The following is a 15,006-nucleotide window of genomic DNA, read 5'->3' as shown; positions in this document are numbered from 1 at the left end:
CAGGATCTTTGAATTTCGGAGGGATGTTGTGTTGGAGAATAGAACTCACTTGCTCAGTTAGAAAAACCTTTCTAGGCACAATGTGTCCTAGATTTTCGCTTTTGGGTGCACAGGTCTTTAAGAAATTTGGCATAAGAGGGAACTTGTCTAATAGCATCAAGAAGTGGAAGGTTGATCTTCACTTATTTGAAAACCTCCATCACTCCTCTAGTGAAGTTCCCTTTTTGCCAAAGGAAGAGGGTGAATTAAGAGCTTCAGGAAATGGGACCTTTGGGATGTGAGTTTTGGCAGAAGATGGACTAGTTGAAGAAGAAGAAGAAGGTTTTAGATTTTCATTTGACACATTTCTATCCTCTTCTTCACCTTCCTTATTGTTGTCCTCCCCAATTTTATAGTCTACTATACGTCCACTCCTTAGGGTAGTCAAAGCATTGGCTTGTTCATGATGAATTGCATTTAATTAATTTCTTGAGCCATGTATTGTCCCCTAGGATTACTTAGTGGTTGGCTTGGAAGCTTTCCTTTCTCTCGCTTGTTCAGTGCATTAGCTAGTTGCCCCATCTGGAATTCTAGCTTGGCGATTGATTGCGTGTGAGAGTGCACCAATTATGTAATGGTTTCCAAACCTTGAAGGGCGTTCAACACTTTCTCCTCAAAGGCTGTGTTTTCTTTGGGGTGGATGAGGAGTGTGTTGAAATTGAGTCGAGGGATGATAAGGATGAATATTTTGTGGGGTTTGAAAATTCTGAGGGTTTGAAAAATTTTGGAAATAGGGTTGGGCAGTATTCGAAGCTTGCTGCTTCCAAGAAAAGTTTGGATGATTCCGCCATCCCGAGTTAATATGTATTGGAAAATGGGTCATTACCCGGTCTGGGCTGTGTTTGAGCAGCATTGATGTGTTCTTTGCACGAGTTCGGAAAATTGGGGCGCTGAAGGGCACTCATGAATAGGGTGGGATGGGCTAGAACAGATAGTATACACTTGTGCTTAGGAAGAGTTCATGTAATACCCATCTATCATCAGTTGGTCAATCTTATGGGACAATGCATCTACCTTGCTAGATAGGTCCATGGAGTGACTTATTTCACAAATGGTCCCTTTTCTTTGAGAACTCGGGGGTGCTTGACGAGAACAGGAAGCATGGTGAAGGGAGTTTTCATTAAGATTTTTAAATAATTGCCATGCTTCATGCTCATTTTGAAGCATGAAAGTCCCCCTGTATGCAGCATCGATCATCTGATGGTTTCGTTCAGTCAATCCGTCATAAAAACATTGCACTAGCTGCCATTTAGGTATTTGATGATGTGGGCATTTACGGATTAGGTCCCGAAATCTCTCCCAAGTTTCATGAAATTCTTCTCCCTCAGTTTGGGAGAAGCTCGTGATGGCACGTCTAAACTTGTTCGTTCTTCCTATGAAAAAGTATTTTTTAAGAAATTCTTGTTGCATTTGATTCCAAGAACGAATCGAATTGGCTTCTAAAGAATTCAGCCATTGCTTGGCTCTATCTTTAAGGGAGAAGGGGAATAATCTAAGTTTCAGAGCATCATCAGTGAAGTTATGAATCTTGACAGTGGTGCAAATCTCAAGGAGTTCATCTAGGTGTTTATATGGGTCTTCGTTGGTGAGCCCATAAAAAGATGGGAGCATTTGGATCACACTAGACTTTATTTCGTACTGTACAGTTGCTACCTCAGGTAATCGAATGCAAGATGGGGAAGTGTAAATGGTGGGAGTAAAGTACTCCCTCAGGAGTTTGGGTTGTTATTCAGCCATCTCAGGAGGTGGGGATGATTCTAATGTTCTGATCTCAGCTCGAATATTTCTAAGGGTCCGTTCTATTTCAGGGTCAAAAGGTAATAGGTCACGTACTCTAGAACGACTCCCTTGCATACACTAGTACTTGATCAGTCAAGCATGCAATAAAAGATAAACACATCAATCCTTGTATTTGTCCTAAATTCACTAGACAGCTCCTAACTGGTTTGAAGAGGGCACCTAAGCCTCCAATCCGGTCTGATGAACCGAGTTGACTAGGTAAGCTCCCAGGTAAGTGAAGGGGTCACGATGCGTTCGCAAAGGTCCCACTTAAAACCCACTTGCCCTCGAACAGATGAACTGTCTCCCTTATAGGGACAAAGCTTGCCTAGGCATCAACTAAGCCACAGAGCGAAATTGGTGCAACTTTCCGGTGATCTTCGTCCTATTGAGCTCGAATGTCCCTAGGAGCCAACGTCTAATTGATTTTTAATTAATGTGACACTATATGAGGTTGATTCACCTAAGTTGGGCAAGAGTCCGGTGATGAAATCCGGCTCTTATCTTGTTGAGGTGATTGCCCTTACTATGTGCGGATTAATTTGTGTATGTGTATCAAGCATGCATTCACACTTTTGCTAAAATTAAAATCAAAGAATCACCACAAAATTTTAAGCTAATAATTAATTTAAATAAGAAAGGTTTAGAGGTTACCAAAGAGAATTTTCCCAGCAATTTAAATTTTTAGGCAAACCTTTACAGCATTTCTTTTCCAGCTATTCTCCTTTTGATCATCCCAGATTTTTCCTTCGATTCCTCATCAAATAAGACCAAAGAAAAATTGAAAAAAAAAAATTAGTAGAAGAGAAAAAGGAGATAAGAAAAGTAACAATAATAGAAAATAATAATTTTTTTATATATATATTTTTTTTGAAAGTTTTTTTTAATTAATTAATTTTTTTTTAATGATAGGAAAAATAATTATGCTAGCAATCCCCGGCAACGGCGCCAAAATTGATCGGTTATTTCAATTTCAAAAATAAACCACGCAATAGCACGTATCCTGTAGGATAGTGTTTACGGGTGTCGGTCCACAGGGATTGAAGAATAAGTTATTTTTTTTAAAAAATAAATCAAGAAGAAGAATTTGCTAACTTGATTCAACTAAATTAAACTATGAGTACGGATTGAAATTTATCTGAGTAAATAGATCTAGGGTTTGGAATCCACCACATAGCATTGCATCAAGGATTGTGTTCTTAATTTTTGTCTTTTGGAGAGGCATGCAATTTTGGCTACAAGCCTTTTAAAATAATAGCATAAAGATGTTAGGAAGATCCATCTTCGGTGTAGCATGAGGTGTCTACCTAAGTATGCTAATTTAGGATGTAGCACACTTCATCTTCCTAGGCATGGATCATCTTAGACTACTTTAGCAAACATGAATAATAAATAGCATGCTCAAAGTTTAAACATCATAAAAGAATTTTTCATTGATAATAAGAATTTAAACAAGCTCCAAAATAATAAAGAAAATAAGAACTACAATGCCCTGTAACATTGCTAGGGCTTCATCCAGCCCTAGACTAGACGTTTAGCCGAGTGGCTTCCGAACGACCTCCCATTTTCAAATGAAATTGATCACCTCCCATTTTTCCCAAAATATCCAAAACTATTCTCTTTTCCCCTCCTTTCTCTTTTTTTTTAATTTCTTTTTCTCTTCTTCTTCCACGCACGGCTTTCTCTTTCCTTTTCTTCACCGAAACAGGGGGTCCCCTGTTTCTGTCGAAGCCCGCTCCCCCCTTTTCACCGAACGCCTCAGCCCCCCTTTATAGCCGTCCGGCGCACACTGAGAGGAGGAAGGTGGGATCACGGCGGCTGATTCCGGGGCGTAGTGCCGGGAGGCAGATCGCGGGAGAGGAGGAAGAGGGGCCGCGGGATCTCAGGCTTGATTTGCAGGTGCTGGTCGCTGGCGGAACATCCGGGGATGAAGACGGTGCTGCAGCTGCTCGGATGCGGAAGACGCCTTATTTTGAAGCGAGGGCGGAGGACCGGGCTGATTTGGAGGGATTTCTGGGCGGCAGGGTCGTCGATCACGGAGGGGAAGATGTCACACACGGTCGATTGATAGTCAACTTTAAAGACCACGCAATAGCACGTATCTAGTAGGATAGTGATTACGGGTATCGATCCACAGGGATTGGAGTATAGTTATTTTTCTTAAAAATAAAAATATTAAAAATGATGAATTTGTGAAGACTATTAAACTAAGCAATTGAATAAAAAAAATGCAATTAAAATGATATCAATTTGGGAGAACCTAGGGCAAGGAATTCACCACTAACATCGGAACAAGGGTTATTTATATTTTAATTTATTCTTGGATTAACATGCAAATTGGCTACAAGCCTAATAAGCATTCGAATAAAATTTCACAGAAGTAATTTAGGCATAATCCATCTTTAGTTTAGCATGAAATGTCTACCCTAATCTAAGGTGGTAGCACATCGCATCTTCCTTAAGCATGAACTATCTTATTTTTACTTCAATGATCATGAAGAGCAGTTGTATAAACTTCATATTTAAAATCACAGAAATTAAATATGAGATGAAATAAAATATTCATTAAAAGCAGAATAAGGTTTATACACCTCCAAGAATAGAAATTAAAAATATAAAAACCCTTGGCCCTTTGTTAGGGCTACATCCAGCCCTAGTGAAGAAATCAGCCTTCCATGAAGTTGTGGGCGGCAGCAGCAGCACAGCAGCGGGCTCCCGTCTCTTCCTTCATGATTTCTTTCTTTGAAATATTCCCAAAATAACAAAACTCTTCTCTCTCCTCTTATTTTTTTATTCTCTCATGTTCCCGTGGCTCACTCCCTCCCCTGTTTCCTCTTCTTCTTCCCGTGGGATGTGGCCTCCGAGAGATGATGGGAGCAACCCCCGGTGGGGGAAGAGGGAATGCCCCCCCCCCCCCCCCGGAGAAGAGAACTCCCTTCCTTTTATAGCTTTCCTATCCTCTGTTAGCATCCGGAGGATAAGCTTCCCCAGTGAAAAGATGAGGATGGAGGAACGGCTTCTGTTCCACGGCAGCGGGCGACGCGTAGAAGATTTGATTCGAGCGTTGGGAAGAGGCAGATGGTTGGGAAGCTTGATCCGCGGACTGTTACAGTTCTGATCCGTTGAAGCAAGGGATAAGGGTGGTAGGTGGGTAGCTGGGAGCGGAAGAACTGAGATAAGGATACACAAGTTCACCCACGGATGCTGAGATTTGCTGGGATTTGAATGAAGAAGGGGATCATAACGGGATGAAGACTTGGTTCGGAAGGATAGTGCTGTGGATGCTGATCTTACGAACAGAGGGGATGCTGTTAATCCATGGAATTCGGGATGAAGTTGATCCGGAGGAGATGTTTGGACTGCGGAAGACGTGGAGGATCTTAGCTCTGTTCCGAACAGAGGAGGATGCAGTTGGGAATCGGCTGAAACATAGAAGCAAAGGATAAGCTGGAGCTTTGAACGAAGGGATAAGGATGATTACGAATGTGAGATCGATCCGGAAGAAGACGTGGCTTTGGTTGTTTGGAATCCTCACGGGGTTCGGATAAGGAAGGGGTCCGTGGGTCTCGCTGGGAAATAATTCAGAAGATGGCTGGGACGTAGGAGATGGAATGAAGGGGATTTGCATGATGACGTGGAATGAAGAGAAGTTGAGCGAGATCTTGGCTGGGTGTGGAAGAAGTTGGGGATCTGGTTGTGAAAGAAGATGAGCTTGGGACGTGTTCTGTTCGTGGAGAAGATCTCGGCTGAGATGCTGGGAAGGCGTTAAACAGGGGAGCTGGAACGTATGAATGAAGGGAGTTTGGAAGAAACAAACGCGAGAGAAGGGAAACGGATGGGATCGCTCGAGCGGGAGGTGCTGGGAAAATCCGGGATGCAAGGGATTAGGAAGACTTTGAACGGGATGAAGAGAAATGGCTCTATTGCTTGGAGGAAATCTGGGAAGAAAATCTTGGATCCGTGGGTGATGGATTTAATCCGAATGGGAGGGACGCTTGGGAATGCGGCTGGTGGACGTGAGAGGATGCCTGGGCTTTATCCCGTGGGTGATGAAATTCCAACGCAAACGGGATTAAGATTAGCTTGATAGGAAATCTAGGAGGATCAAAGCCGGAAGATGATAGCTCTGTTTGGATGCCGTGAATGATGGGGGAGTTCGAAAGGGAGACGCGTGGAAAAGGATGGAGCGCTGGAAGGAAAATAAAGATAGATCACGGATGCGTGGGAAGATGGGTTTTGTTTTGAGGCAGGGGTTAAAAAAATGACGTGGAAGGAGCTGGGATTTATTTGGGAAAAAAGATTTTGAGACATGACGGTCGGCTGGGAAGTCTTGGGACGACCCTGTTCTTTGGACATGGAACAGGGCGAGATTGGGACTGGACCGGGTGCGTATCATTCGGGTTCAGGGATCATCCCAAATAAGTTTGACTTGACCTGCATTCATTAGGCTTAATCATTAAATCAACTTGAATTACCTCTGATAATTATTAAAATGCAATGATGATGGTAACACATATTTTATGGTTAAAATTTGCGAAATATGCGAATTAAAATAATGATAAGTGCTATGAATAAAAGGTTAATTTATGCATTATTTAGCACTTATCACACCCCCTAACCTGCATTTTGCTAGTCCTCGAGCAAAATAAAAACTAACTCACTTTCGCAGGAATCGCGATTGCATTTACCGTATGCAATAAGGCTTTAAACCCCTAGGTGGCCCTAGTGGACGAGTTTTGTCTCGTGAGGATTTCCGGCTCAGATACCCACAACTGTGTCGAAAGAATTTATTTATTATCTAATTTCAAATGCCTAAGTGTCAAGAATTTCAAAAGCACACAAAGTTTTAATTACTAAGTCAGCCCAAATCCTAGGTCAGTATGCAACTTAAGTTGAAGTCATTAAGTTTCTGTTAGAGAGTTGTAAGGCTAATTTATACTTGGGTGCCCGGTGATATCTGGACCATACACAAGCTAAGGCTTTAGATTCTCCAAAATACTGCTAAAACTAGTAGCTTCCAAGAATTGGTCAGATAAGACCTAATCACTGATTCAAAATCATCCTACCTTGCAGGATTTCGAGAGTTGTGGATGTTTACTTTAATACCTCATGGGCTTTATCTGTAATATTCCAGTTTACTCGAATTTTTACAACGACGGCTTTCACACTATCGTCTTTTTCAAGGTCAATATTATTTTTTCTTTTTCTCTTTTTTTATATATTTTATTATTATTATTATTTTTATTTTATATTTATTACGCACTTTTACTCTTGTAATGATTCTTCCATGTAACGAGCATTCAGTCAACACTCCCACACCAGATGGCATAAGGTGTTAGGCATCAAGACTCCCCTACGGACCTATGCTCGGATTCATCATTGCAAGCCCGCTGACCTTTGACAATAGGTAGCCCTTTTCGATGTACCTGACTAAATTCACATTTTTTTTTTTAAATAGTGAATTAGATAGGTATGATTCATCAGGACTCAAGGTTGCTACCAGACTTAACAACATAATGTTGAACCTAACCCTTAGAAGTGCAGGCCATGTGTGTTGTGAAATTCCAAAGTAAAAATTATCTTACAACTTGCTAAAAGAACTTTTAAAAAGAACTCAAATTGACTTACTCCTGACTAGTCATTGGGCTTATTAGATTTTATATACTTTGTGTGTTTATCATTTCAGCACTAAGGCATAGAAATTAGGTTTTTTTTTTCACTTTTTTTTGTTGTTGAATTCACTTAAAAATGTGAAAATTCGAAAAATTTCTTCAAAAATTCGAATCCTATACCCCCCAACCTAGATCAGACATTGTCCTCAATATTTTTTTTTTGATGAATTATTTTTTGAATATTATATTATTATTTTTATTGTTTTATATATTTTTTTATTTTGGACGAAAATACGATGCATATGGAGGATAGAAGCATTTTACCGTAGTTGCATCAGTAATATGAGGGATCCTGTTAAGAAAATAAAAAAATGCGACAAGAAAATATGCAAAAATAACCAACGAGAATTGGGTTGCCTCCCAACAAGCGCTAAGTTTAACGTCTTCAGCCAGACGCAGTGCATCCTTATTAAATCATACCGGGTATAGTTGATTCTAATGTTCTGATCTCAGCTCGAATATTCCTAAGAGTCCGTTCTATTTTAGGGTCAACATGTAATAGTTTAGGAGATCTGGAACGACACCCTAGCATGCACCAATACTTTTCTGATCAATCAAGTGCAGTCAAGCATGCATTAAAAGAAAAACACATCAAATCCTTGTATTTGCCCCAAAATCACTAGACAGCTCCTAACTGGTTTGAAGAGGGCACCTAAGCCTCCAATCCGGTCTAATGAACTGAGTTGACCAGGTAAGCTCCCAGGTAAGTGGGGGGGTCACGATGCATTGCAAAGGTCCCACTTAAAAACCACTTGCCTCGAACAGATGAACTGTCTCCCTTAAAGGGACAAAGCTTGCCTAGACATCAACTGAGTCATAGAGCGGAATTGGTGCAACTTTCGGTGATCTTCTTCCTATTGAGCTCGAATGTCCCTAGGGGCCAACGTCTAATTGATTTTAATTAATGTGATAGCTATGTGAGAATTGATTTCCTAATTTGGGCAAGAATCTGGTGATGAAATCCAGTTCTTATCTTGTTGGGGTGATTGCCCTTACTATGTGCGGATTAATTGGTGTATGTGTATCAAGCATGCATTCACACTTTTGCTGAATTTAAAATCAAACAATCACCACACAAGGAAATTTAAATAAGAAAGGTTTAGATGTTACCAAAGGGAATTTCCCCAGCAATTTTTTTATTTTTAAAGCAAACCTCTACAGCATTCTTTTTCCAGTAGTTCTCTTTTTGATCATCCCAGACTTCCTCTTCGATTCCTGATCAAATAAAAATAAAAAATTAGTAAAGGAGAGAAAAGAGATAAGAGAAATAACAAAAACAGAAAATATTTTTATTTAATTTTAAATATATATTTTTTTTTTGAAAGTTTTTTTTTTATGAAAAGAAAAACAACTATGCTAACAATCCCCGGCAACGGCGCCAAAAATTGATAGTCAACTTTAAAGACCACGCAATAGCACGTATCTAGTAGGATAGTGATTACGGGTATCGATCCACAGGGATTGGGGTATAGTTATTTTTCTTAAAAATAAAAATATTTAAAATGATGAATTTGTGAAGACTATTAAACTAAGCAATTGAATAAAAAAAATGCAATTAAAATGATATCAATTTGGGAGAACCTAGGGCAAGGAATTCACCACTAACATCGGAACAAGGGTTATTTATATTTTAATTTATTCTTGGATTAACATGCAAATTGGCTACAAGCCTAATAAGCATTCGAATAAAATTTCACAGAAGTAATTTAGGCATAATCCATCTTTAGTTTAGCATGAAATGTCTACCCTAATCTAAGGTGGTAGCACATCGCATCTTCCTTAAGCATGAACTATCTTATTTTTACTTCAATGATCATGAAGAGCAGTTGTATAAACTTCATATTTAAAATCACAGAAATTAAATATGAGATGAAATAAAATATTCATTAAAAGCAGAATAAGGTTTATACAACTCCAAGAATAGAAATTAAAAATATAAAAACCCTTGGCCCTTTGTTAGGGCTACATCCAGCCCTAGTGAAGAAATCAGCCTTCCATGAAGTTGTGGGCGGCAGCAGCAGCACAGCAGCGAGCTCCCGTCTCTTCCTTCATGATTTCTTTCTTTGAAATATTCCCAAAATAACAAAACTCTTCTCTCTCCTCTTATTTTTTTATTCTCTCATGTTCCCGTGGCTCACTCCCTCCCCTGTTTCCTCTTCTTCTTCCCGTGGGATGTGGCCTCCGAGAGATGATGGGAGCAACCCCCGGTGGGGGAAGAGGGAATGCCCCCCCCCCCCCGGTGGGGGAGGAATGAATGGAAGAGAAGAATGAATTCCGGAGAAGAGAACTCCCTTCCTTTTATAGCTTTCCTATCCTCTGTTAGCATCCGGAGGATAAGCTTCCCCAGTGAAAAGATGAGGATGGAGGAACGGCTTCTGTTCCACGGCAGCGGGCGACGCGTAGAAGATTTGATTCGAGCGTTGGGAAGAGGCAGATGGTTGGGAAGCTTGATCCGCGGACTGTTACAGTTCTGATCCGTTGAAGCAAGGGATAAGGGTGGTAGGTGGGTAGCTGGGAGCGGAAGAACTGAGATAAGGATACACAAGTTCACCCACGGATGCTGAGATTTGCTGGGATTTGAATGAAGAAGGGGATCATAACGGGATGAAGACTTGGTTCGGAAGGATAGTGCTGTGGATGCTGATCTTACGAACAGAGGGGATGCTGTTAATCCATGGAATTCGGGATGAAGTTGATCCGGAGGAGATGTTTGGACTGCGGAAGACGTGGAGGATCTTAGCTCTGTTCCGAAACAGAGGAGGATGCAGTTGGGAATCGGCTGAAACATAGAAGCAAAGGATAAGCTGGAGCTTTGAACGAAGGGATAAGGATGATTACGAATGTGAGATCGATCCGGAAGAAGACGTGGCTTTGGTTGTTTGGAATCCTCACGGGGTTCGGATAAGGAAGGGGTCCGTGGGTCTCGGCTGGGAAATAATTCAGAAGATGGCTGGGACGTAGGAGATGGAATGAAGGGGATTTGCATGATGACGTGGAATGAAGAGAAGTTGAGCGAGATCTTGGCTGGGTGTGGAAGAAGTTGGGGATCTGGTTGTGAAAGAAGATGAGCTTGGGACGTGTTCTGTTCGTGGAGAAGATCTCGGCTGAGATGCTGGGAAGGCGTTAAACAGGGGAGCTGGAACGTATGAATGAAGGGAGTTTGGAAGAAACAAACGCGAGAGAAGGGAAACGGATGGGATCGCTCGAGCGGGAGGTGCTGGGGAAAATCCGGGATGCAAGGGATTAGGAAGACTTTGAACGGGATGAAGAGAAATGGCTCTATTGCTTGGAGGAAATCTGGGAAGAAAATCTTGGATCCCGTGGGTGATGGATTTAATCCGAATGGGAGGGACGCTTGGGAATGCGGCTGGTGGACGTGAGAGGATGCCTGGGCTTTATCCCGTGGGTGATGAAATTCCAACGCAAACGGGATTAAGATTAGCTTGATAGGAAATCTAGGAGGATCAAGCCGGAAGATGATAGCTCTGTTTGGATGCCGTGAATGATGGGGAGTTCGAAAGGGAGACGCGTGGAAAGGATGGAGCCTGGAAGGAAAATAAAGATAGATCACGGATGCGTGGGAAGATGGGTTTTGTTTTGAGGCAGGGGTTAAAAAAATGACGTGGAAGGAGCTGGGATTTATTTGGGAAAAAAGATTTTGAGACATGACGGTCGGCTGGGAAGTCTTGGGACGACCCTGTTCTTTGGACATGGAACAGGGCGAGATTGGGACTGGACCGGGTGCGTATCATTCGGGTTCAGGAATCATCCCAAATAAGTTTGACTTGACCTGCATTCATTAGGCTTAATCATTAAATCAACTTGAATTACCTCTGATAATTATTAAAATGCAATGATGATGGTAACACATATTTTATGGTTAAAATTTGCGAAATATGCGAATTAAAATAATGATAAGTGCTATGAATAAAAGGTTAATTTATGCATTATTTAGCACTTATCATCGATGGCGGGGACTCGGGGACGACGATGACGCTGGGACGAGCTCCTTTGATCGCGCGGGTGGGAAGGATTGGCATCGTGGGAGGCGCCGCGGGATCTGGTCAGTGATGCGGGAGAAGGTGGCCGATGCTGGAGAAAGAAGATAAACAGTGGAATTCCCATTTTTTTATTTTTTATTATTTATTTATTTATTTATTTATTTATTATGTATTATTTATTTCTTTTCTCTAACACTGTTCAATAACAGTGATTTCACGAATACTGTTCATTGAATAGTATTTTCGGCATTTTGGTTTTTTTTTAACACTGTTCATGAACAGTGTTTTAACTGGACACTGTTCATATGAACAGTGAATCGTGAATATTTAGTTATTATTATTATTATAAATTTTATATGAAGGCAGGTAACGAATTGGTTGGAAATTGGCTTTGGATTTGCGGTGGGTCATGATCGTTGAGTTGCTTGAACTTGTTCTTGAGCCCAATGTCTTCCAAATTTAATTATTGCTAAACTGCTTCAGACCGGACTCGACAAGACCAAAAACAAGACCGGGACTTAATAAAAAAAGTTAATCAAACCTTTTTCCCATATAAAAATAATTATCTAATCAGGACCAAAACTTATTTAATTATAGCCTTAGCTTGATTACAACTCCATCAGGTTACTAAACCGGATCAACCCAATCCCCTGTTTTCATGAAAGATCGCAACCAGGAGAGAGACGAGTTCAGAATCTGTTTTAAGAAAAGAATTATTTACTTATTACCATATTTTAAATTTATTTCAATGTTTATTCAATTTCATGGTAAAATATGTATTTATTAGTTTAAGAACATTGATAAGTGCTATGGAAAGATAGCTAAATTATGAATTATTAAGCACTTATCACTATCCACTCGTTAGTTACTTACTTGATGCTGCAGTTATATGACTGGTCCTTTGACCGGTGATGCCTCGGCTATTCACGGTGAGGTTGCTGTAGTTTAACGAGCACATAAACATGAACCCTAGCCATTTGGGTTCTTGTGGTGCAGATTGGCTACAGTAGGTTCACTGTAGAAGTAGGGGTGCATCTAGATGGAATCTATCGACCTTGATAGATTAGAAGAGATCCTATGTGATTTATGAGACTAAGTTCATAAATCCTCGGCCGGGGTAGTATGTACAGTGGAAAAGGAGTTTTCCACTCACGAACTTAAGTCGAATAAATCTTGACATATGACAGACGATGGAGTTTGATGAGTTATCCATGACCTCCGTCCTGTAGAGATCCACGATAGAAGGACTGTATCATATGATAACTGCACCTAGAGGTTCATCATTCCATTCTGCTGGGTAGTGTAATAACCCTAATTTTTTTTTAATATAAAAAGGGATAGAATAGTCCTTTAAAATTGATATAAGGGGTAAAATTGGAAGGAATCAAAAGATAATGGCATAGTTGTAGATGTTGAAGTGTTAGGGGAATCAAAATAATGGCATATGTAGATATGTTGAAGTATTAGGGCAAAATGGAATTAATAATATTAAAAAAGGTGAATAGTATTTGATGTGATTTAATGGGGGTTGGTGCTCGGGGAATGAAACCGAGAGAGAGTCACAGAGGGGGGTCTCAGGCGAGAGGAAGAAGAAAGAAAAGAGAAGAAGAAGAAGAAGAAAGAAGAAGAGGAAGGGGATTCGAGGAGGAGGGATCCCGGTTGCACTTCCAGCTGAAGGGAAAAACGTAGATCTCCTTCCCCTCTACGCAAGGACCTCGATTTCCAAAAAGAAAAAGGTAAATATCCGTCCCTATCTAGTCTTTTGATGACATTAGGCTATACAAAGGGTGGATATAGTCTAGAGGGGTCGGATAAGGGTTGTAGAGGCGGTTAAAAGAGGAAGAATCGGATTTTACAAATTTTTCCGGCACTACGGAAAAACTGTGTCGAAGTCCCAACTTCGGCGAATTATTTAGGGGGTCAAACGACCTCCGAATAGCAATGCATGTTACTCTTTGGAATCCTCTATGAGTGTAGAATGTTAGGTAAAAATTTCATCAAATTTGGAGTTGAAAGTGGATCAAACTCGGGATGAAGTAACCTGTCAGTTCGGGTTACTGTTCATCCGTGGAAAATAAGGGATTTCATGCCATAATAGGGTATTAAGCCTAGATTAGGCTAAGGGAGACCTTGTACTCGTGCAAGGGAGTCCCTAATACACATAAATGATGAGTTAATTAATAGAAAAAGAAAAAAAAAAGATTTAGGGAACGGGGGAGTTGAATCAATTAAAGTTCCCTATATTATAATTGGCACGTAGATTATACCTTGATACAAGACTAAATGTATTAAATGCATGTCACAGTTGGGCAAGAAGCTAGGGAACGAGAGGAAGAAGTTCCCACTGCCTGCTGTAGAATTTAGAGGCGTATCAGGCCGTGCCGGATTGGCAGGTGAGTGGGAGTCATGTACTTTGCACCATGAGCATCCTTAATTCATTTTCATGAATGTCGCCAAGTGTGAATTGATTCCACTTGAGCATATTGATTATTGTGTAGTAGATTCCTCTATAATCTTGATTCTCCATGCTTGATTATTCTGTACATGCATTTGAGGGAACATTGAGAGGAATTACGAGGGGTTGATGAGTAATCAAATTGATTCCGAATTGTGAAATGATTTCTTTTGTAAATTGATTTCATTTCCTCTATTTTAAAGACTTGTGAGTCGTAGCTTGATTATACTCCTTTATGAGTAATTAAATTGGATCTGAATTGTGAAATGACTTCTTTTGTAAATTGATTTCATTTCCTCTATTTCAAAGACTTGTAGAGCCCTTCTCATGGTATATTGAGTTGCATTGTACTCCCGTGATTCCTCACTCCCAACCCTGATGTTAGTTATAATTGGGTCGTGGCCGAGTGAGTGGTAGTCTTGATTATGCTCCTTTTTAGTAGAGTATTGGGAGGGTGCATTATGGCATTTATGCATGGCTTGGCAGTATCTGCAGGACACCTATAGTCGATGGGGTTGAACATCGGCCTTTGTGCACATAGTAGCCTTCTGGGTGGGCGGAGCCCAGTCCCTTCCTAGGGGGGACACGGCCCTAGGCGTAGGATCGGCCGGTCCTACGACTTATATTCTGCTTGCCGCCGGGCATAGTAAGACCCCGCGAGGTGCAGTATGGCTTTCCGCGGATGTAGAATTCCCGCGAGGTGCCGTTTAGTATGTAGATGTGAGATGGATTTCTGTTCTGGATACTGGCCGGCATTTACATGATTAGTGTGGTGTCTTATCCTGCATATGCATGTGACAGTAGGAGTTGTTGCTGGTTCGCCTGGGGCGTAAAACCCACCTCCCGACAGCTGTCTAGTGATGATTTCAGCATATTGACACCTGATTTGTATGTTCCAGCATTATGATCTGTTGAGCATATTCATGAGTAGCATATATGTTTACTTGATTATTCCATATATGCTTCAGATGAGTTGATATTGATTGTGGTGATATTGATGATTTACTCCATATTCTCTATGTTGAGTTCATGTTCATGTTGTTATTGATCTTGAGATTTC

The 15,006-nt window shown here is 40.8% G+C and overlaps 1 non-coding gene across 1 annotated transcript; it reads left to right on the top strand.

Moving 5' to 3' along the window:
* The first annotated feature begins 1,294 nt into the window (after positions 1–1,294).
* Positions 1,295–1,401, top strand: LOC120109810. The gene has a single exon (XR_005510581.1). It is a non-coding gene; the product is annotated as a small nucleolar RNA R71 (small nucleolar RNA).
* Positions 1,402–15,006: the final 13,605 nt, after the last annotated feature.

This window comes from Phoenix dactylifera, unplaced genomic scaffold (genome assembly GCF_009389715.1).
Source record: "Phoenix dactylifera cultivar Barhee BC4 unplaced genomic scaffold, palm_55x_up_171113_PBpolish2nd_filt_p 002849F, whole genome shotgun sequence".
NCBI classification, from domain to species: domain Eukaryota; kingdom Viridiplantae; phylum Streptophyta; class Magnoliopsida; order Arecales; family Arecaceae; genus Phoenix; species Phoenix dactylifera.
Note: the sequence above shows the minus strand (reverse complement) of the source record. Positions and strands in the feature narration are given on the sequence as shown.